We start from the raw sequence: 23,046 nt of genomic DNA, 5'->3' as shown, positions 1-23,046 counted from the left end.
TTCCTCACTGATGGCTGTCAGTGACATCATCATAGGAATGTGTAACAGCCACATTTTGTAAGAACAAGGTGTAGTTGGTGAACAATACAGACACTTTTCTGCCATTTCCACTGGCATCATCTCATATGATGTTATTTAAAAAATCTTCCTACAACATACTCACAACATATAAAACCTATATGCAAATCTGATGAAAGCTGCTTGTGTTTCTGAAACACATATTCCATACTGGTGGCAAGAATGTCCAAATCTACATTACAAAAATGAAAACATTACCATCCATCTAGGAGTTGCAAATGTATGAAATCCTCTTGTTGGGTAGTTTTACTAACAGGCTTTACAGCAGGGCCTTCCATTAGATTTAAATGTGGCAGGTAAGTTGACAAAGTAGGGTGGGGGGTTGGGGGGACCTACCCCAATGGGAATAATTCATTTTTTTTTTAAAGTAGCATGGTGTAAAGTAAAAGTAGATGGGCTGATAAGGAATCCACTGAATTTACAGACTAAAGGTTCAGACATTTGTTTTTAAGAGAAAAATGAAAGAAGGAAACAATACAACAGATATTTTAATATGACTTTAATGTTTATTTTCTAGATTTAATTAAGATTATGAATCAGAATCAGTCTCCAACTCCACTGTAAAGTTTATCTATTACTTCTTCTGCTCAGGCACCTGCAAATTAAAACAAAATTGTAATGCTTAAATAAAGTCATATCATCTCAGCACTAGTTACATATGCAGAAGTCATGTTAATCAGCATTATAAAAATGTATGAAATTTTCTTCACTGCACTTGTGCTTCCCTTGCTATCGTTAAGCCATGATACAAGATAACTTTGCACTTACTTGTCATTTCTGGCAAGTGGATGGTGCAATCAATTTGCACAAAGATGAATTTATTTCATCCAAATATTTCATGTGAATAAAAATTCCAAATGGAGGCACTTGTCCGATCAGACAAGATATATGCATATTGTAGTTAGCTGGACTCTAGCTCTGATAGTCCTGGGCAATAGGATAAGCTGATTTTGTTATCAGTTTAGAAATGCATCCGCTTTGCAAATACTATGCTTTAAAAGACGAAACTGAATCCAATATTGATGAAATAAGAGTCATTTGGATTACCTTGTTTTTTATCATTCTGCGTTGGTTGGGTGCATATTTGAGGGTCTCTGATATGGTCTCTTCCATTCCATTTGCCTTTGCTTTGCCATTAGTTTTCAAGCAGGCTTCTGCATGAGTAATACAATGTTTTAAAATAAGTTTCAAAACAAAGGATGCATTGCATTTTTCTAAATGCCAGCAATAATCAATGGAATATTTTTAAAACATGTACTTTGAAATGTGTCTCAAGTTACTTTATCAATTCATTTAAAAATCTCTGGCAAGTCACATGAAAAACACAATTTAAATCAAGCCATACTTACTTATCAAAGACTTTCTCATTCACATCCTTTACCTCACACAATAAATATCAGCAACACCAACATTAAATTCACACAATCAGTACAAAACCTAGGTGTTACTCTGGACAGTACTCTCACATTGCACCAACATGTCATGAACATATGCAAGGCTGCGTATCTTGAGCTGAGACGCATCAGCTCCATTCTCAGATATCTTTCAGTTGATGCCACTAAAACACTTGTGTGTTCATTACTGCTTTCAAGACTGGACTATGGTAACTCAATTCTGTCTGGTTCATCTTAATATCTACTGCAGAGACTTCAAAAAGTTCAAAACATAGCTGCTTGGATCATACTTAGAGTACCACAATCAGAGCACACCTCCCCGCTGCTCTGTACCCAACACTGGCTATCCATTCGATCCAGAATCAAACACAACATAAGTTCTCTGTGCTACGTTTCACTGACAGACTCTAGTCCAACATACCTATCCGACCTCACCTATGTGTACACACAAGCAAGATACTTACACTCCTCTTCCGACAATCATATACTCATTATTCTCACTATGAAAACAAAGTCACATGGACAGCATTCTTTTGCATACCAGGGCCCAGCAACATGGAATGAATTGCCCACTGAACTTAGACACAAAGACGCAGTGATCCCATTCAAGAGTGCTCTCAAAACTACTTATTCTGACTACAAAAACAAACTTAATGACTTAATAATGTTAACTACCTTAAATATTCTCAGCATGTTTTTTATGTTTTCTAATTTCATGGTGTTTGTTTTTGTAATCATATCATTGTGTATGTTTTTATGTTGTCTAATGTTGCAAAGCGCTTAGAGCTTCTAAAGATTAGGCGCTATACAAAGTCCTCATTATTATTATTATTATATTTAGCTTGGATGAATATTTTTTAAATCAGTGGCCATAACTAAAAAATGGGATTTTGTTTTATGATCATAAAAGTATGTTGGACACCATCCATGATGTACAATGCTGTCTGACATTTCTATGCACCTAAGGTTTCCATCTCAAATATTAAAGCAAAATGCATACCGAATTTGACAGATTGATGAAAATAAAAAAAAGCAATGCTTACCATTTGAAAAGAGGCAATTGTCACTAGAATATTCTATTCAAAATGATATTAATTTTGGACACAGGGGATACCACCCCCATGTTTTCCTGACTCGTGATATGTTGGCCTATTCTGTGCACAGCTTTAAAAGATGTAATGTTTATCCATCGAGCTATAGAAATGAAATACATTTACTGTAGACTGTTTCTGTCAGCAGTTAAGTTGAGTAATTAGGTCAGGTTTATAGCTAGTTTACAAAATTCAATGTAGAATGCCAATAAATGACAAGATATATTTTTGCAAACTAAAGTGATCTTGAAAAAAGATTAGTAAAGTTTAACATTTTATAAAAAATAAGCTATTATGTGGAAAAGAAACAACAATGAAATAGGATGCAATGTGTTTACGTCTAGTTTTGGAAGGTACCGTCATAATTGTACCGTAGTTTAATGGGTGGAAAGGCCATTGAAAGGTAAGGGCAGTGCGGAGACCATCGAGTATGTTCCAGAATAGCTGAATCTTTGTAGATACATAGATCCATTCGTAACTTCAGTCCGCAAGCGAAACACTGTACTTCGTATCCCAATCCTGACTCGGGTCCGAAGTAGACAAATCCTGTTCTAGCTAAAACATACGAAGAAGGTAATCCTTCCCTATCCGTAGGCCATTTTTGAAACGTGTCCAATCGACGGGCACAATCACAATAGTCAGGTAAGAAGACTGGAAAATGGTAGGGTTTGAACTTGGAGTTCTCACTGGATTTCTCACTCGATTCTTGCTGCGGCGAAGTCATCCTTCTGGTGGGTGGCTATCCTCTTACAACCAATGTTTTATACCGACATGTCCATACGGCAAAGTAAAGTGGGTGGGAAGCCGCACTCGCTTCTGCTACACGATTTGATAGACTTTTTCCAAGGGTCGACTGACGATGTGGTGTGTGGGTAAACGTACAATCTTGTTGGGTTGATAGGTGGTCACTTTCTCTAGACTGCAAGGCTTCTTTCAATATGCCAAAGTTGACCACTCGACTGGTACGATAATTCAGAGTAAGTCCTTTCACTTTACACTTCGTGTGCACTTCTCCTTGTTTGTCCCAGTATTCGTAGCCGTAATTTTTGGGACCACCACTAACGAAACTTAGAATCTTGTCATCGGGGTGCTTGTCTGTCCAGGCTCCTAAACGGTCTCCTTCGATGTCAGGGTGCTGTTGACTCGGGTGATCGATATAAATGCAACTGTCCATGTCAAAGTACAAGACACGTTCCCCTAACAGTTCTAAAGCTTCGTACAATTTTAAGCGAGCATGAGCTGTCATGTAAGCTGCAATGATGACATTTCCAAAGGGGTCATCTTCTACAAAGTTCAGATCTTCTTCGTAATTCACCAAGATCAAATCCTCACGAACGACGTCCACGTGTTTCATGAATTTGGCTTTGTCGTGAATCATCTGAAAGTAGCGGGAAGGTTCGGTCAAATACTCCGTCTTGGGTAAACACGGTCATTGTGCCATTTTACCCCACAAGCAATTTAACATCACTTTGGCAAACGATCGCCTGCCTTCGTTTTTCTCAATGTGATTTAAAGTAATGCCTTCTTGTGCCCAGAATTTCTCTCTGAATGTCTTTTGGTCTTCGGGAGTGTGACACCAGGACAGATAGCCACTGGCTTCTTGCTCAGTTTCAAAAAGGCATCCACGTAGTCTGCGAAAATGCCTTTCTGCGTGGGGTCACCCTTGTGGAATTATTGTGTCTTGGGAAAGTGGCAAATTTCGTACACTTCTAACAGTTGGTATCCCATGTTCAGAGCTTTGAACAATTCTACGCTGACCCATGTCCCCGTCAAGGCCCGTTCTTCCTGGGTGTGATGACAAGGTTGATCTTGGTTGCACGTTTCAGCACAAGTACGGCACAAAGGAAACACAAGTTTGCCTTGGCAATGGCGAGGTAAGACGGGATGGTATAGGTTCGTGGGAGGCAAAACTTTGCACTTGATCAAGCCTTCGTATTGTCGAATGTTTTTTAGGTCGATGTGTTCGGTGAACAATTGTGGGTGCCCTGCAGGAAAGCAACAATATTTGCACACATAGGAATACAGTGAACACACGTCCAAGTATTTGATTTCTTCTCCTTTCTCTTCGTCAGCTTGGTACAGCAAACAGGTGGCATTGGTCCTTCCTCCGTACAAACTATTACTTGGGTTCAGGGGGTCCATGAACTGGTAACTTTCCATGAGGCATTTAAACTCAGGATCGGTGTTCAAACGGTGATTGTATTTGTGTTCCCACATTTCCACCACTTGCTATCCTTCCTGTTCTAACTTTAGGCGTGGCTGACAAATGGCCTGGTACAAGTCTTCCATGGTTCGTTGTAAGAACTGATTTTTAGTGCCGCGGTCAGGGTAACAGACGGGACATCCGTGAAATAAGCAACCGTTAAACTCGTACATGATCTTGGGGTTTTCTAAGTCCCAGCCATTGACCGAATGCATTCCGATGATCTTTCGCCCTGTCCGTTGCGGGCATGCTGAATCCATTTGTCTTCCTTGTCGCACAAGTAATGCAACCAGCATGGGGCTTTGACCGAGTATTGACGTTTGACATAGTTGGTCGTTTGAGGACTGATGACAGCCACAGTGTTTTCAAGCATGAATCGTTGTCGGTAGACTAAGGAACACGCTTTGGCAATGGTGCAAGCCTCTTTTAAATGATCAACCCCTCCGTGTTCCATGAACAGTTCTCGAAATTTTCCACAGCATCGCCGTAAAATGTCCATGTCGGAACGACGATACTTTAGCATTTCTTCCTGAAAGTCGAAAGGGTCGGAGGCGTGAGCCTGGTACCAAGCGTAGAAAGTTTCTCGTTCAGTACGCATGTTGTCAGGGTCGTAATAGTGAGCCTGAGGCAAATGGGGTAGAACGGCGTGTTGATTGGCTTCTGTATTGAAAAAGTGTGGAAAGTACCCTTTAGCCATTTCTGTCATTCCAAACATTTTAGGCATTCGACTCAAAGGCATGGCTAAGTAGCTCATCGAATCTTTAAACTGCACTTGTCCCACTTGCATGAAAATGATTTTGTCTCCGTTCAAAGTGATTTTAGGACGCTCGATGCCACGTTCCGTATAACATCTCAAAAGAAACTGTCCATCGTATCCGGAGAAATTGTGAGCCATCACCGTGGCATGGTGATGACAATCTCCATAATAATGTTCGATGTCCTCTTGGCTCCACGTCTTGTCGATGGGGTCTAAGACCCATTGTGTGAAATCGGCTAGTGTGTTCAGTCCTTGAAAGATTTTTTCACGCCCTCCAGGAATCTTACTGCAGTGAGGGCAATAACTCAAGATAGGTTCTTGAATCACTTCTCGCACGCTCGATGAGCCACGCAGAAATTAGGAATGTGAATACTGGTCTCTTGCATGCATTCGAAATCGAAAAAGATGAAATTGCCTTTCTTCTTCTTGTGACCATCCTCTTTCTCTGGTTGGGATTGGTATTTTTGTATGTAGCATTGGTGTTCCAAGTCCACAATGCAGTGACAAATGTGACATTTTTTCTTTCCTGAACATACGTGTGCCTTGGTACTGTTGATACATAGACCTTGTCCACACATTGGGCACAATCTCAGGAGTTGACAAGCACATTTCTTCTGTGAACCTTGCATCTTCAGATGTTGTTGGTAACAGGCAGGGCTGACAAATGTGCGCAGACAAGCAGGACAATGCACTGGTTCTTGCCCTTCGCTCAGACAGGGTTGAGAGGCCAAACATCCTGAGCATTTCGATCCACAATGTTTGTGTTGCTCTCGATTATTATAACCATCATAAGTCACATTTCTCACAGTAATATTTGTATCCCAGGAATCCAGTGATAGTGGTAATGGTATCGAAATGGTCATCGTGATGATAAAGGTGAATGTATTTTCCATCCTTAAAGTCTTTCCCTCGAAACAACAGAGACCCGCGCACTTCTTGAGGGTGCACTTTCAAGGTGTATCGTGGAGCTAGGGCATCTTGCAATTTTTGCATCTCAGGAATGCCACAGGATGTGTCTTTGGACAGGCATGCTTGTTGTAACAGAAGTTCTGCTTCATTTCGTTGTTTGGCTCGGTTCGATTTTCGAATGTTCTCCCAGGCTCTTTTCCATTCTACCGTGTCGTTCTTGTCGGCATAGGTTCATCCCACCACGATGGCTCGGGCTAAACACATGTGGTCTTGAAAATTGTTAATTTGGACAAGACTTGTTTTGGTAATGCGAAGGTTGTTGACCAATAAGGTCTTTCTGCATTGTCCGGTCCCTTGAGGAGGAGAGACGTGGGTCATGTCCAGTGTGGCTTTTCCATCGGTGATGTCAAACTGGTCATTAGATTGTTGCACGTGTTGAATCTTGTCCATGACTTTGGAAGTGGTCAATTCTGCAGGGCTGCTAAACTCGATCCAAACAGGGGATTTCAAGCCATCATGTTGTATGGAAAGTCTCAAGCGATCATCTTCTTTGGGTTGACATTGTCGCTTGAGTGTGGTGAGCAAAGAATCCCACATGTCGGTGATGAACCCTTTTGCTTTCTCTAACAGTACTTCAGACTTGAAATCTTTAAACTTCACTGTGTATTTGTAAGCCGTAGTTCTAAATTTTCTAGAGGGACGCTTTTCCGTCTCTCGAATGTCATAGTACTTTTCAGGGTTGACTAAGGGTGGTAAACTTTGTTTAGAGGGTTTGGATTCTGGTTCACTCATGTCCTCTTCAAAATCACTGGCATGAATTTGTGCCAAGACTTCAGCCCTAGTACGAGGCGATAGATCACGTTTCTGCCTCTTACTTTCTTCTTCTTTCTTCTCAAATGAATTGGATCATTTCATCTCGATAGCAAAAAGTCAAATGACTAAAGTTTAAACACCATGGATTAATTTATAGTCATAGCAGACCAGCGTATATAAAGGGTATGTGTCTTGTCCTTTCACTATTCATTTCACTCTCAAACTGAGCACAACAATGGAAGAGACTACCAAGATCGAACGTTTCATCAGAGCTTTGCGAGGGGTCATTAGAAAATTCTCTTCAGACCAGCCGAGGGACTACTCTCCTTCCTTTCAAGATAAAAGTCAAGATACTTGCTATATCTGTCAGAAGAAAGGGCATTGGTCTTCAGAGTGTCCAGACCGTCAAAAAAGAAAAAAAAGGGGTTAGAAGAGACAAAAGTCAAGATACCTGTTATTATTGTCAAGAAAAAGGACATTGGTCACCAGACTGCCCAAAAAAGAAACAAGAGGAGTCAGAAGAAGAGAGGGATTCTTCAGAGGAAGAGGAAGAAGAAGAGGAAGAAAACAGACAGGTGAAGAAAAAGAAACAGGAGAAGAAAAGAAGGGAAGAAAGTGAAGAGGAAGAGGAGGAAAAGACTATGACGGTGAAGAAATTAAAAAAACAGAGAGTGAACAATGAGACAGAATAAGTCTATGAACTTTTTAAAGTGCTCTGTTGTGAATTGTGAATTGTAAATATTTATAAAAGAATAAATTAATTATAAAAGGTAAGTGTCTTTGGGTTTTGATTTTAAAATAAGAACCTACACTCACGCACACTCATACACAGACAGGTACTATTGGGTAAAATGGTTTTTATTAGTTATTGGCAATTGAAAGCCTATCTCTTTTCGAGAGACGTGGATGGCCCTGAAAAGGGCCTTTTTTGGTGTAAGGGGTGAGTTTAAACAATCAACTTTAACTGTCTTAAGCCTTTGCCATGGCCAAGGCCTACTTCTGGACTGCGTACTGTTGATGATGATTTCGTTGAAATCACTAAGGATGGTGCAGTAGGCGTAGTCACAGGGTTGGAGTGTTTAGCTTGGGAAGGTCGTATTCTCTTCGGCCGTAATAAAGAAGTCTGATACATCTGTTTCAGACTTCTTAACTAAAATGTCTAACAGTACCGTGACCGTTTGATTTTGACACCCTTGTTTCTTTGCTGCTGCGTCTTCTTCTTGTTGTTTTTTTCTTACCTCTTCTTCTTGCTGCTGTTGCTGTAGGAGAAAAGCTTGTTCCGCTTCCTTTTGCTGTTGTATAAATTTCTCCAATTCTTCTTTCTGTCTCTGTCTAAAATTTTCCATGTGCGGTAATGAAGGAGAAGGTGACGAAGGTTCAGGAACAAATTCTTGCAAGGTAAAAAATCCACAAAATCCCAATTCACCTCTCCTGAAAGTAAGTCTGGGTTCCCTTGGGTAGTCTCCACCATCAGTGCACCCAAACTGATCGTTTTCTGAGTTTCCGTCATGTTGAAAAACTGTCGCTTAGATTGACTACGCACAGGCGCTAGCGAATCTATATAGACTATGTGACGTCACAGACTGCTCTCTTCGGATTGGACGTGGGCTGACTGAATTTTGTAACGCGTGTTTGGATTGGTCAACAAACTCAATCCGTTTCAATCCTTCCTCCCCCTATAAATAAGTACAGTTCACTGCATTCCTTCACCTGTTACTCAGCACCCCAACATGTGGACCGATGTACAATCTTCAACGCTTGTGTCTTCGATGATGTTCCGGATGGACATATCAATGTATGTCCGATCCAACTGGACAGTTATCCACAGGACAGACACCAGCCTGTGGATGCGAAGAATCTTATGTGGAGCATCAAGGATGCCTCAAAAGAGTCTTAATCTATGGTCCTGCAGTCAGGCACAGCCTAAGGTCAAGAAGAAGATGTCACAGATGCCCTTTATGTTAAGGGTATATTAACATAAAACCAAAGGCCCTTTTCAGGGCCATTCCTATCTCTCGAAAAGATCTTGACTTTCAATTGCCTACCCCTTTTTTTATTTTTTTGTTTAAAAAAATAATAAAAAAATAGAGACCCCTCCCTGTTTCAATTTTCGCCTGTTCCATTTTCATAGACCCATCAGGTCGGGACCTTATTAAAATAGGGTCCCGACCCTGTTCCATTTCCCCTAGTCCCAAGACAGTCCCACGATTTATTCCCCATGTTCAATTTCCCTTGTCCCTAGAGTGAATAGTTTTTTTTCTTTCTCCCATGTTAAATTCCCCTTGTCCCTAGAATGGATATTTTTTTTTTTCTCCCATGTTAAATTACATAGTCCCCAGAGTGGATATACCCTTTTTAACATGGAAGTTCCCTAGTCCCTAGACCGTCCCTATTCACTACTACCATTGTCATTACCAGCCTGAAACCCAATTTAATGCCATTTGTATAAATTCATTTCAAATAAATATTATGATATAGTTGAAGTGTAAAGTCAAGCAAGTATTCTGTTTGCAGATTTTACATTTTAGATATTATAGTAAAGTCATATTTTCTCTTGTTTAGTAAACTTTATTGCAACTGGTTCCAAAATAGTAAATCTTATTTAATGTTCATTCACCAGAATAGGTATTAATACAATCCCGAATTAACTGTATGGTACTAAAATATACCCTGATCTTGTGTGAGATTGTAATATACAGAACTATACCTCAAGACAACAATAATATATTGAATTTATATTGTATCAAGACTGTCATGGTTATGAACTCCAACTTTATTCAGGTTTTTTCATAATAAATGATCATCTTGTGCTATGGTTGAAAAGAAATCAAAGTTCAGTTTAACTCCATTCTCTCCACATTTGTAAGTTGTTAAGAGGCATACTCATCCTCAGTGTTATAGTAAAATGTAATCTTATTTGGATCAATCTTGGTGGTGTAATATATGAATGGAGAAAGAATATTATCATCCAGATTAAAATATGTTTTATTCAGACTCTACTAAAATTTTTAGTTGGATATGGGTTACGGAGCCTGATGTGTACGAACAAGGCAATGTGTACCATGACCTTTTTAATTTAACATTTTAAACTCCTGCAGAAGAAAGAGATTTTTTAGATCCATTAATCTGTATTAACAAAAACATTTCTTCAGTATGATTTTCAATTACTTAGTATTGACAAAACTCATATTTTAAAGTTGTTGTTTTTTTGTGTTTGGTTTGGCCTTTTATGGTAAACCAACACAAGTAAGTTATTTAGTGCCAAGGCACTTTAAGTATAGTGCCTTGCCCAAGGACACACCATGGTAGCTAACCCAGGTTGGTCTGATGGTAGAATTTGAACCTACCTTATTTCACAGGTCCAGAAAGCTAACCACTGAGCCACTACAGCTCCCCATCTTATAGTGGAATGCTGGTATACTTTATGATCAAGAAGGATGGGTTGGGGTATGCATGTTGCATCTGAAAAAAGTGATGGAATTTTTGTTTACATAATATTTTAGTCATACAATATGAATCATTTTCTATAGATTTAAGATGTATCAGATCAAGTTAAGAAAAATCATATATTCTGTTTCCTGGGAATGTACTAAAATTCACTGTTATTGTTTGATTTTTTGGTAGTAAGCTTACTTGGTATTTTTTTCTTTTTAACTTGAATACCTAATTTGTTAACATCCTATTCTAAATCTTCAGAGTTCTGTCTATTAAGTGACAACTGTTGATACATGTAGGGAAGTTTTTGTTTATATCTTTTGATTTTTGTGATTCTGGAAGTTGCAGTATTTGTTGTTGTATTATAACCATTTCAGTAATTTAATGAATGCAGAGTATACTGCTCTATAAATGAAATTTAAGTGAAAATAATGTAAAAGTATGTTTCACTGCAAATATAAATTGTTTAAAATAATATATCATTTATCATATGACTATTCAATTGTGGTAACTAGTATTCCATCCAATATCTATATATTAAAATATGTCTTTTCATACAGCTGGTGATCATTTAGATACAAGTCCAATTGAACATAATCAAATTATCAATGCAGGTGTTTTTATTAGTAGTAGTATTGCAAGTATAAGTGTTAGTATTAAGATTTCATATACAGGTATGATAAGTGTATCATAATGTTTAAATGATGCTCCTTGTTACAACATAAAATATGTTCATTGAAACAAATGGTTCACTGGTAAATTGGCAGCAAAGGTCTTCACTGAATTATGTTGCATAAACTATTTTACAATAAAACATATATGATGCATCTCAATTATGATGAATGTGAGGAGGAGGATTAATAATAATGCAATTTAAGTTATCTTCATAACATAAGTTCTAGCAGATGTGTAATTTTTATGTGGTTCATCATCAGTTTGAAACTGGTCTGTGATTTCTGGATCTGGACATACCTGGTCCCCTGCTGTTGTGCTGCTATGGTCTTTACAGTTCATTAGGATATCAGTTACACTTGGTTTACATTTAGAACCCCATGGGATGGAATGCCCAGTTTGAAACTGAGAGAATGGTTAATTATCCATAATATAACTCCTGCAGTTATTATTAGGTTTGATATCAAGGTCTTTCTTTAAAAGCTTTTCAACTCAGGTTCTGTTCTACCATACAGATAAATAAAGTCAAATTCAAGGCTTTCAGATTTGTCCAGTTTGTTTCATGTGTTGCAGCAGACAGACTGTATATTGCCACTGTACCATATAAATATCAGTGCTTAGTCTGCTCTCAGTTGCTGTGGTTTGATTAGTTACAAGTGTCATCACATGTGACTAATTATTGACCAATGTAATGAAACTTGTATAATTAGAAGGCTGTATTTAAAAACTCTAAAGATCTTAAAAAGAAAATTGGATCGGGGTAAGTAAAACCTTTTACTTTGACCATTTGGCTAGAAAATAATTTTCAATAAGTTTAAATTGGATAATAGTAATATAATAATTAATTACACAAATCAGAATAAAAGCTATTTGCATATCCCCTTACAGCTGTTGCTTTTTCATAGTACTAAGTAGAATAAAGTATAGTTAAGACAGATAAAGAAATATCCCGTCATATATACCTTACATCAAATAAAGAAACTCAAGATGGATAACAACAAAATTAATGTCACATCATCAAATAGTTATCTCAGCTGCCTGGTCAACCTAAAGGCAGATAAACTAAGGCAAACTTACTCCGAAGCAGTCTCATCCCCCCTAAGAGAAAAACGACAGATACAGTTCTTAACGCCAATTTTCAACTCGACCCCAACTGACTCGATGAGTAGACTCTACCTGTCACCAAGCGTAAACGAGAATGTGGACAATCTACCGAGTAACCGCAAAACTACATCCGACATGAGTACCCAAACTGAGGAACAATACTCAACAAGCACAAAAACAACCCAGACCACGCTGGTTAAAAACACTAGCAGCCAGGGGACTCAAACTGAGAACCTACTAGATGAAACAGAACGCCCTCACCCTACCACAAATAAAGCAGTCACACACGACTCAACAAAAGGTAAGAATAATAGGAAAACCAAATCCCAAATACCAGTTAGAAAGAATAAGGAACACACTAACTGTCAATACAAGACCCAGCAAGCCGGTTATGGACAACGAAACAAAGTCAGCTAAAGAGACAAACACCAGGGAAAAAAGACCAGTCTGCAAAATATCCAAAACAAGAAACACCCCGCTGAACTGACTCTCTTCGTCAAGGGAGTAAATTCTAAAATAACGAAGTTAGCCTTTAAAACCATAGCATGGCAATTGAACAAACATCACCAAGGAGAATTCACGCTTAAAAGCACTAGAGACGACTTGCTGATAATCAAATGCACCACTGAACAACAGATTGCCAAATATATGGAAATTGAAAGAATAGGCCAAATAAATGTTCAGGTCACTAGACACAACAGAACAAAACAACACATAGACCCAAACCCCACAAAAACACACAACAAAGGAGTCATATACGTATCAACTCAAAATAAAACCAATGAAATAGTAGACTACATAAGGAGTAAAGGACAGGAAGTAGAGAAAGCAATCCGCCTAAAAACAAGAAGGGGAAAGGATAGCACTGCAGTGGTACTCTTTTTTAAGGGCGCCACCCCAGAAACTATCAAAATAGCCGAAAAACTCGAGGCTAAAAAAATTTTTGCTTTCAAAAACAAACCACGGTTCTGTGGCAACTGCAAAAATTGGGGGCATTACTCTAAGAGTTGCGGAAACCTATTCCGGTGCAATCAATGTGGTCTTCACCACCCAGACCGGAAAACATGTAGCGCCACCAATCAGCACTGCGCTAACTGTAGTGGTAACCACAAACCAAACCACGCAGAATGCCCCAGGGCTCTTAGAGAAGCCCTAATAGTCGAATATATGATCTCCCATGGGGTAAACTATAAGCAGGCCAAAACAAAAATCAGGATACCAAAAACAAAATAAATAGGTAGCACCCTCACTGGTAGGAAACACGCATAAAATGAAAACAACAGTAAATTAAACAAACTATTAAGACTTTTTGCACTAGAGATGGATTCCAGAGCAGAAATCAAAATATGGCAATGGAATGCACGCGGCCTTAGGGCCCACGCTGACCAACTAAATAACAAAATACTTGAACAGGAAAGAAAACCAGATGTTATATGCATACAGGACACCCACCTAAATGATACCTCACGTATCCCAAACATCATAGGCTACAACACCAAATACCTAAAGCATCGATCCCCCACAGCAAGAGGAGGGGGGTTAGCAACCTTTGTTAGAGATGGAATTACATCAGAAATGCATAAATTAACAGATAGTAGACCGCCCAATGACTTCGAAATACAGATAGTCAAAATAACCGCTCAAACTAAGCAGGTACTAATCGTTAACCTCTATGAAACAAATGAGCAGCGCAATTTAAGTGCAGACGAAACAATCAAAATGATTAAAGACTGTGGAGAATGGGTGGTAATATGCCGGGACTTCAATGCGCACAATGAACTATGGGGGAGTCAAAAGACGGACATTAAAGGAAAAATTGTAGAAAAATGGGCACAAAAATGCAACTTAGTTTTTCTAAACAACGGAATGCACACCCGGACAGATGACAGAACAGGCCACACATCAGCAATAGACCTATCTCTATGCACACCAAGATTAGCAGGCATTTCTGATTGGCAAGTTGATGAAAGCGACCCTATGGGAAGTGACCATTACCTTATAAATATAGAAATACAAATTAGAATACCTCAAAATAAAGCGTCCTTCACACCAAGATGGAAATACGAACAGGCCAACTGGATTAGGTTCAAACAGATAGGTGACTCAATCAACCCAGAAACCATATATCACCGGGACATTGACACCTTTAATGACAAATTAATAGAAACCATTAACACAATGGCCCAAGAAACAATTCCTAAAACTAAAGGAGTAGCACCCAAACCCACGGTGCCCTGGTGGAATAATGAATGTAAAATAGCAATTAAAGAGAAAAAAAGAGCTCTAAACAAATTCAAAAGAACTAAAAACAATAGGGTCTTTAACTACTACAAGGAAAAGGAAAAAACTGCCAAACAAACTATTATGATAGCTAAACAAAACTCATGGAGAGAATTCTGCTCAAAACTAGATATTAACACAAAATCGAAGGAGGTGTGGCAAAGAATTAAAAAAATGAGAGGCAAAACTAAATCAATAACCCCCAACATACCTGGACAAAACAACAAACATAAGGCAGAATTATTCGCAAACTATTTCGCCAACATGTGTAGCAATACCAACTTAGAGGATAAGTTTAAAAATCATAAAAGGCAATTTGAGGAAAGCAACTCTGACAACATAAAGGAAGCAGGAAATAATGACGGCCCACTAAACCTTCCGTTTACAGAAGCCGAATGGAGAAAGGCCCTCGCCGGCAAAAAGACCACATCCCCCGGGAGGACACTTTGGGGTATGAAATGTACAAGAACCTACCCAAAAAACTTGTCACAATTGCACTTAACCTCATTAATAAAATATGGGAAACCGGTACCATACCTATAAGATGGAAAAAGGCAGTAGTGGTCCTGATTCTTAAGCCTGGAAAACCCTCAAGCGATATAAAATCATACAGGCCCATATCACTAACAGACAATATATGTAAAATAATGGAAATTATGGTAAACAACAGGCTGAAATACCATTTAGAAAGCAAAGGACTACTAGCTAATACACAGAGCGGGTTTCGCAACTACCGAAGCACAATAGACCAACTCATGAGACTAGAAACCGCTGTCAAATTAGCATCTAGAGAAAAATTTTAAAAATCCAGATATGTTACAGCCATCTTCTTAGACATGGAAAAAGCATATGATCTAATGTGGACTAAGGGACTGATAAGTAAACTTAAACCATACGGAATAACTGGCAATATATACAAATTTATTGCTAACTTCCTAACCGATAGAAAGATACAAGTCAGACTAGGACAAGACTACTCCGAACGATACAAACTGGAAAATGGCACGCCACAATGAAGCGTGATCAGCCCAACTTTATTTAATATAATGATAAACGACCTGGAAACAGCGGTAAAACCCAACCACCTTGACTTATCCCAATTCGCCGATGACAGCGCCGTATGGAAAACTGGCAATCCGGCCAGCAGAGAAACGACCAAGCACCTACAAAAAGGACTAAACGATATAGGAAATTGGACAGATAAATGGGGATTTAAATTGTCACCTCTAAAAACAGTAGGCATAGTTTCCAATCCGGGGGGTGGCCACCCCCCACCCACTCCAAACTTAACCCTAAAGGGGGTACCCATCAAATTCGAAAAACAAGCAACACTCCTAGGTATGGTATTCGACCACGAACTCACGTGGGCAGCTCATATCCAAGAACTCGTAACGAAGTGCAAACGAGACATCAACCTCCACAGAAACCTCAGAGGGGTGAATTGGGGGGTTGATCAAAAAACACTCGTTACCCTATATAGAGCACTTATAAGAGCAAAATTGGACTACGGTTGCCAGGTATATGGAGCGGCGAACGCCACATTACTAAAGAAACTAGACACAGTCCAATCAAAAGCGCTAAGGGTATGCACCGGCGTCCTAAATGGTACCCCCACACAAGATATCTTAATAATAGTAGGAGAACCCCCGCTAGACCTAAGGCGGAAGGAATTGATGCTGCGATACTCGACTCGAATATCAATACACCAACCCAACCACCTCACGCTACAAGCCCTCTTAGCATGCGACAAACCATTCGATACAAAAGGAAAAAATAAAAAAATACCTAGTGGGAAAATAATTATAGAATTAAAAAGGAAATTTCAAATCGCAAATATCAACCCAGAAAAAATAAGGTACTACCCAGACCCCCCGTGGACCTGTCCCACACCACAAATAGATCTTAGCTTACGTAAACTAGGACAAAAACAAAATGACCCGATAGGACTAAGAGCATCAATACTAACGTACATTGACAACAAATACGAGACATACACGCAAATCTTCGCAGATGGATCAAAAACCAAAAATCCAAATAAAACTGCAGCAGGGATAGTGATCCCAAAATTAGATGTCACCGTTGGAAAAAGACTCCCAGACCAATGCGCTATATACACGGTAGAATTCATGGCAATACTAATGGCATTAACATACATCAAAACATACCCCACAACTAAGGCAGTCATTCTAAGCGACTCTTACAGTGTACTACAATCGTTAGCAACGGACCAATCCAAGAGCAGACCTAATATGATTAATCATGCAAGATCGCTACTTAAAGAGATTGAAAAAAACAACAAACACGTTGAATTCGTATGGATACCCTCTCACATCCATAATCCCAGGCAATGACAAAGCAGATGCAGAAGCAAAAAACGCCACAAACGAACCAAAAGCCCAAAATATAGCATACAGCGTCACTGAAATCAATAACATGGGACAAGATCAATGACATGTGGCAAGAGCTATGGGAAAAATCGGATGCAAACAGTCTAATACACACGATGATGAAAAAAGTAAGTAGAAAAGTCGAAAGTCCGACCTTCAAAAATCCATACGATATAACAATAATAAATAGAATAAGAACAGGTAAAACACTATTGGCAGGATGCGCAGGGAAACACATAAAAAGGGGACCAACCGAAAACTGCCCCTACTGCCCTACTCCAGAAACAATCGCACACTTAATAAATATATGCCCCGAATACAACCAGGAAAGGGCCGAACTAAAATCTCAACAGGAACAAATAGGAGAACGGTGGACATACCCGGAGTTACTTGTGGCAAAAAACAATAACATAGGAATGACCTATAATAACATCATGACATTCATTAACAAAATAGGCAAAAGGGGACAAATCTAAACCGAATGAAGGGTTGGGTATAAAGAGAGACCATGTAAAGAAATTAAAACCAATAAACCTAAAAGATCGAACCCAAAAAGAAAAAAACCAATCAAAATATTACAAATCACTGTTTGGGAATTGTGACGGCCGGCTCGGGCTAGTGGGTTCACAGACTGACACCGCCGCTCATAACCCGAACAATAAAAACCAGATAAGGACGAATATTACAAAATCACTGTTTTGGAATTATAATGGCATGCTAGGCCCCGTAGGTTCAAAAAAAAAAAAAAAAAAATATAAAAAAATAAAAATAAAAAAAATATACATTAAAATAAATCACAAATAGCTAAGCTAAACAAAAATAACAGGTAAATAGCCAAGTGGTCAAAGCGAAGGGAAACAAAGGCAATCAAACCACCTCCCTCGAAGAAAACATCTCACGGCGAACATGGCAGTATCAAAAGGACGAGAAGACCAAAACAGAAACGGACACGGGATAAGGCAGAAAGAGCTGAAATAAAGAAGAGCAGGAAAAGGCACAGAATGAAGTTAAACGTCCTAAGGCAGTAAAAGAAGAAAGAACAGGACACTTGCAGACCTTGGGGAATGAAGGCAGAAACAATGAAAAGAGTATGCCTCAAATAATCAAACCACCCCCACCCCCCAGTATGAAAAGAATTGCCTTCCCGAAATCAAACAAAATAAATAAGGCCACCCCCCCCACATCTACTTATAAGTGTGAATGAGAAAGTGAGCGTGAATGTGTGTTGTCGGGATATGTGGGAAAAGCAGAAAAACGAACAAAAATGTCTATAGCCATCACACAAATATAGCATACACACTCCCTACCCACCTTTTTTTTCTTTTCTTTTCTTTTTTTTTTTCTTTTTTACAAACAAATTTTACCACATAGGGCTTTCATTCTGACCCACGAAAGCCCTCTTTTGACCAACAACTTACTGGCCCTGAAACACACTGATTGGTTTAAAGCCACACGTACGAAATACTTAACCAAATTGAGATCTCCAAAACAAAATAAAGGGCTACTAAAAGCCTACTAGATGTGAAAAAATTTCCGGAAAATTCAAGTACGCAAAGTACACAAAATTTAATAGACCTTACAAAAGATAGGAAAATTCACAACTCAGGAATATCTGAAGCGTATGTGACAATCACATGTTTGGCAAGATAGTACAGGAATAGCCCAATAAATATAGGGAACTGGGCATTGATTGCAACGAAAATTTAATAATACTGCTGCTGGTGTGCTTCGGTTACTGCCTGAAATGAGAGAGGAAGGAGATGCAGGATGCAGAAACAGACCACCAACGGAGTACAACGATGGAGAAGGTTGCAGCGACAAGAGCCTGGGCGGGACCTTTTGGGGCACCTGGGCTTCGGCTTGCTTGCTTGGGGGCATTGTATAAGTTAATCGCTAAATTCAAAAAGTACACAAACGTGTACAAACTAAACAGTCGCACATACCGAAAGGTGCACGTGACTTTAATCCAATGAATGAATGAAATGTGTGCTAGAGGGTAGGGTTAACAGTTATACTCCCAATTATGTTTGTGATGAGCAAAAGCAGCTGCACAAATTTGAGCTTTTAGTTTGGTTCTGGTAGGGTCAAAGGATGCAGGTACATTTTACATTAATTTTTTACTAGAAATAGCTATTTTCAATATTTTTCTGTGACAAGGCAACTAAAAGAATCAGTATGTGCCTTATGCATGAATAAAGTTCACTAGTACTATAACAAATTAGCATACTTTTCATCACCCCTCTACCATCAAGATTTTTTTATATTTACCTCTGTAGCAGACACAAATAAAAGTCGGCAGCTCATTTGCAGACTAAGTTACGCATATGATCTCCAATGCTCATCTAACTGTGACAGGCAGTCACCAACAAGCCAACCTATTTCCATGCCTAACTCAAAGTAAATCTGAACCACATTATAGATTTAGCTTATGTGTAAATTTATAAATGCTAGGCTTGTGATAATTAGGTTCATGCCTTCTACCTTAAAAATTAGAGGGATGTCAAAATACGAAACTATCCAGTGAGACCTATGATGTTAATTTTAATCCCTATGGGATTTGTGACATAAAAAACCCAAATGCTTTATGTATTAAAAGGTAACTAATGGGGGCAGGATCTGCAGTGAATCAATGGTTAGTATGCTAGACTCCTGATAAAAATGTTTGTGTTAAAATCCTGTTATCAAGTCAACCAGGTTACCTACTGCAATGTACCCTTGCCTTACTCCAATTCCCTCAGTACTCAGTAAACAACTAGTGTTGCTGTACATAACAAAACCAGTCCATATTGATTTTACATATTTTACTAAATCCTGACAAAAATAATTCTCTAAATAAAGAATGATTAATATGTGATGGTCTCGCATGTAATCAAACTCTTCCAAGCTTTTAATGATATGAACCGATTTATCAATGTTTATCAAATTTGCATGAAAAACTATTTCTTATTTGTCATCAAATATGTTCAATGTTTTGATCATATAAGCATTTCTGCTACATTAAATCAAAATAATCTTTTTGTCAGAAATAGAGCCCTTATAGTATTTGCAAGGTCAACCAATCAGATGCAGAATTTGAGTTTAATATGAATGAATATTTTTTTACAAAATTGCTCTTTTGCTATATCTTGATGAGATAAATCTATTCACCAAGTCTGATGAAATTAATGAGAAATAGTTTTAAGAGCAGTAGCAAGAATGGCTAGTGAGATGTAGAACCACCACATTATATGCATAGATTTTGCTTATAGCCTCAGACATACAAGCAAATAATTAAACAAGTCAGATCTAAATTGGATCATAAACACTGTTGTGCAAATCATAAGAAACTCTGCCAATCAGATGCAAGGTCACTTCACTACCATACCTTTATCACACTCATAATAAGCATCATTGTGAAACTTGACTCTATAAGCCCAATGGCCAAGCATGATCAAACTTGAATCAGCAGTAGTGGTTATAACCTCATGTATTTGTATGCATCTTCACTTCTTCAATCTAGATCTCATTTATATAAGCATGTATTCTACGTTTAGTAAAAACTGCACTACATGTATAAATATTGCATGCGGTGGTAACATACTCAGATGAAAGATCACCTTATTATTATTAATGGTTAACACTCATCAAACTTCAAGGACAACTTAATGATTTTAGCCTATATTGTGGAAGTATGGCTTTTAGGCTGGTTAAAAAACTCAACTAATCTTATACATGATCACATGTATATACTTGGATTTTCCTCATTATTAGATTTATCCAAGATGTTGATTTAAGCCCAAAACCAAGTTTTATATAAACAAATTGATCAGAACTATGGACTCCAAAGTAGCTAATTTCTTACTGTTGAAAGACAGAAGGGGATGTGAAATAAATAACACACTCTGGACCATTACATAAACCCACTTAGCCTTTTGACCAGTTGAGATAAAATATCAACAATAATGTTAAATAAGATTGATAAATTATGTTTTCTCACATTACCTCTAGCCCTTTTCAACATGGATGGTATTTTTCTTCCACATATGTCAGCTCTTAATTAGTGGCCCTTTCCCATCATGAATGTTGTAGGTGAAACTCTCAGAATTAGGCTTTTTAATTTATATCTGTAGAAGAAAAAAACTATTGGTCTGCATATATCAATGTCACCATTTCTGTATTAGATTAAAATACCATATGTGTGTGTGTGTGTGTGTTAATTTTAGAATTTAAGCAAACTTGTCTCCATGTGTTTATTTTAAAACTGATGATGATAACACATAACAGGTTCAATGGATAAAATGTTATTTCTTACTTCTTACAACTGCTCATTATATCTGAATTTACATTCAATGTTTGTTTTAATTAACATATTTGGGATATTGGGCAAATTATTTATTTTGTAGTTTATCATTATATCATTTACCAGTCTTTTATCATTCAAATATGTAATATAGTACCATTATACTGACTTCATATTCTATATGATATCCCAGCAATACATATTAAGAAGATAAGTGCAAATAAAAATGTTCAGAATGTAAAATTTACTCCAAGCTCAAAGAAGATCAGCAAAAGATAATATCCAACAAATTACCAAACAAAAAGCGAAGTTAACGCAGTTACCTTTATTATGATGTCTCCAACACCAACGGTACTGTACAGCTACGTCTTCTGAGTTTTACCGTCATCTTGTCTTTCAAACCAGAATTAATTTCTTGAGCTCTTACAAAATGAAGAAACTTTTAAATACTATAATTTAAGCAGCTTCTTTACATGCCATCAGATAAATTATGGCACAGTGTTATGTCTGTCAGCAAAACGCAACTTCACATTTGGACGGCGCGCTGTGTGGGCATCGCTGACACAGCAACTGACATGAATTCTCTATTAGCAGACAATGATTCGGAATAAATCCTTCGCAAATCTAACATTCTCGATTTTTCATAGTTCCACTTTTCATTGTTGCATCTGTTTGATTGTACAATTGCTAATGATGTTCAATGAATCAACTTCAATTCATCTGCTGTCTGAAATCCCGGTTCAGTTGGTATTTTCTTCCGCGCATGATGCCGTGTAAATAAAAGATACGGTCGACATTCAAAGTGGTTTAGGTTAATTTATTATTTTTCTTTATTAAGGTCATTTGCAGAAAGTGTTTCGCTAGGGTGAGAAAAAAAAAATATAACAAAAAGAAAACTTTCTTTTCCAACGCTAATACTGTATATATTTCAATTTGTGATTGATGCTATAAATAAAAAAAAAAATGATAATAAAGCATTTTAGCCCGTGGCTTCGGCACGGCACTCGTTTTTGTGGGTTTTTTAAAATGTTGTTAGTGTTGTTTTGGGGTTGTTTTTTGTGTGTGTACCACACTAAAAAACATACCAGGTATTAGGCCTAACGTAGGAAAAGAAATTATCCTCTATTTATTACTATTCTTACTGTCAAATGACGCAAAAGTGATCAAATTGCTATTAAGATTTTGTTTTGTATAACACTTACCGCTCATTTTCCTCGAGATAAAGCAGCCACTTCAAAATGATTATAAAATCTGTGACAGATGAAAAACGTGGTTTAAATAATTCGTAATCGCCTGCCTTAAAATACTGTAGGAATTTGCTAATGTATTTCATGGCCCTCGTTTGAATAGATACCAACGATCATGTATATCGACCAAATTTTGTATATTCCTGCCCACAATCATGTATTTTGTATTAAACCGTATATTACACGAGCGCTCTGTGGCAAACTCGGGGGGGGGGGGGGGGGGCGGGTCTCTATTATACCCAGAGGCGTAGCTATGATATTTTGCGCCCGGGGACGAACTATAAAATTGGCGCCCCAGCCCCCTCCCCGTTTAATCACATTTTTGAATATTACACCTTGTTTACTTATTATAATGTAACGTTGTAAGCCTCATTTTGGCGCCCCTGTACCTTGGCGC

The 23,046-nt window shown here is 38.1% G+C and overlaps 1 long non-coding RNA gene across 1 annotated transcript; it reads right to left on the bottom strand.

Moving 5' to 3' along the window:
- Positions 1–575: 575 nt before the first annotated feature.
- LOC149777621 (uncharacterized) lies at positions 576–22,818 on the bottom strand. Its single transcript, XR_016416197.1, has 5 exons — positions 21,726–22,818; positions 21,105–21,226; positions 10,593–10,707; positions 1,126–1,232; positions 576–673 (listed from the first exon to the last, which is right to left on the bottom strand). It is a non-coding gene; the product is annotated as an uncharacterized LOC149777621 (long non-coding RNA).
- Between the last annotated feature and the right edge of the window lie 228 nt (positions 22,819–23,046).

The sequence above is a fragment of the Sinohyriopsis cumingii genome, chromosome 18 (assembly GCF_028554795.1).
Source record: "Sinohyriopsis cumingii isolate HCF-2022 chromosome 18, ASM2855479v2, whole genome shotgun sequence".
NCBI lineage: Eukaryota > Metazoa > Mollusca > Bivalvia > Unionida > Unionidae > Sinohyriopsis > Sinohyriopsis cumingii.
This window is presented reverse-complemented; position numbering and strand designations above follow the sequence as displayed.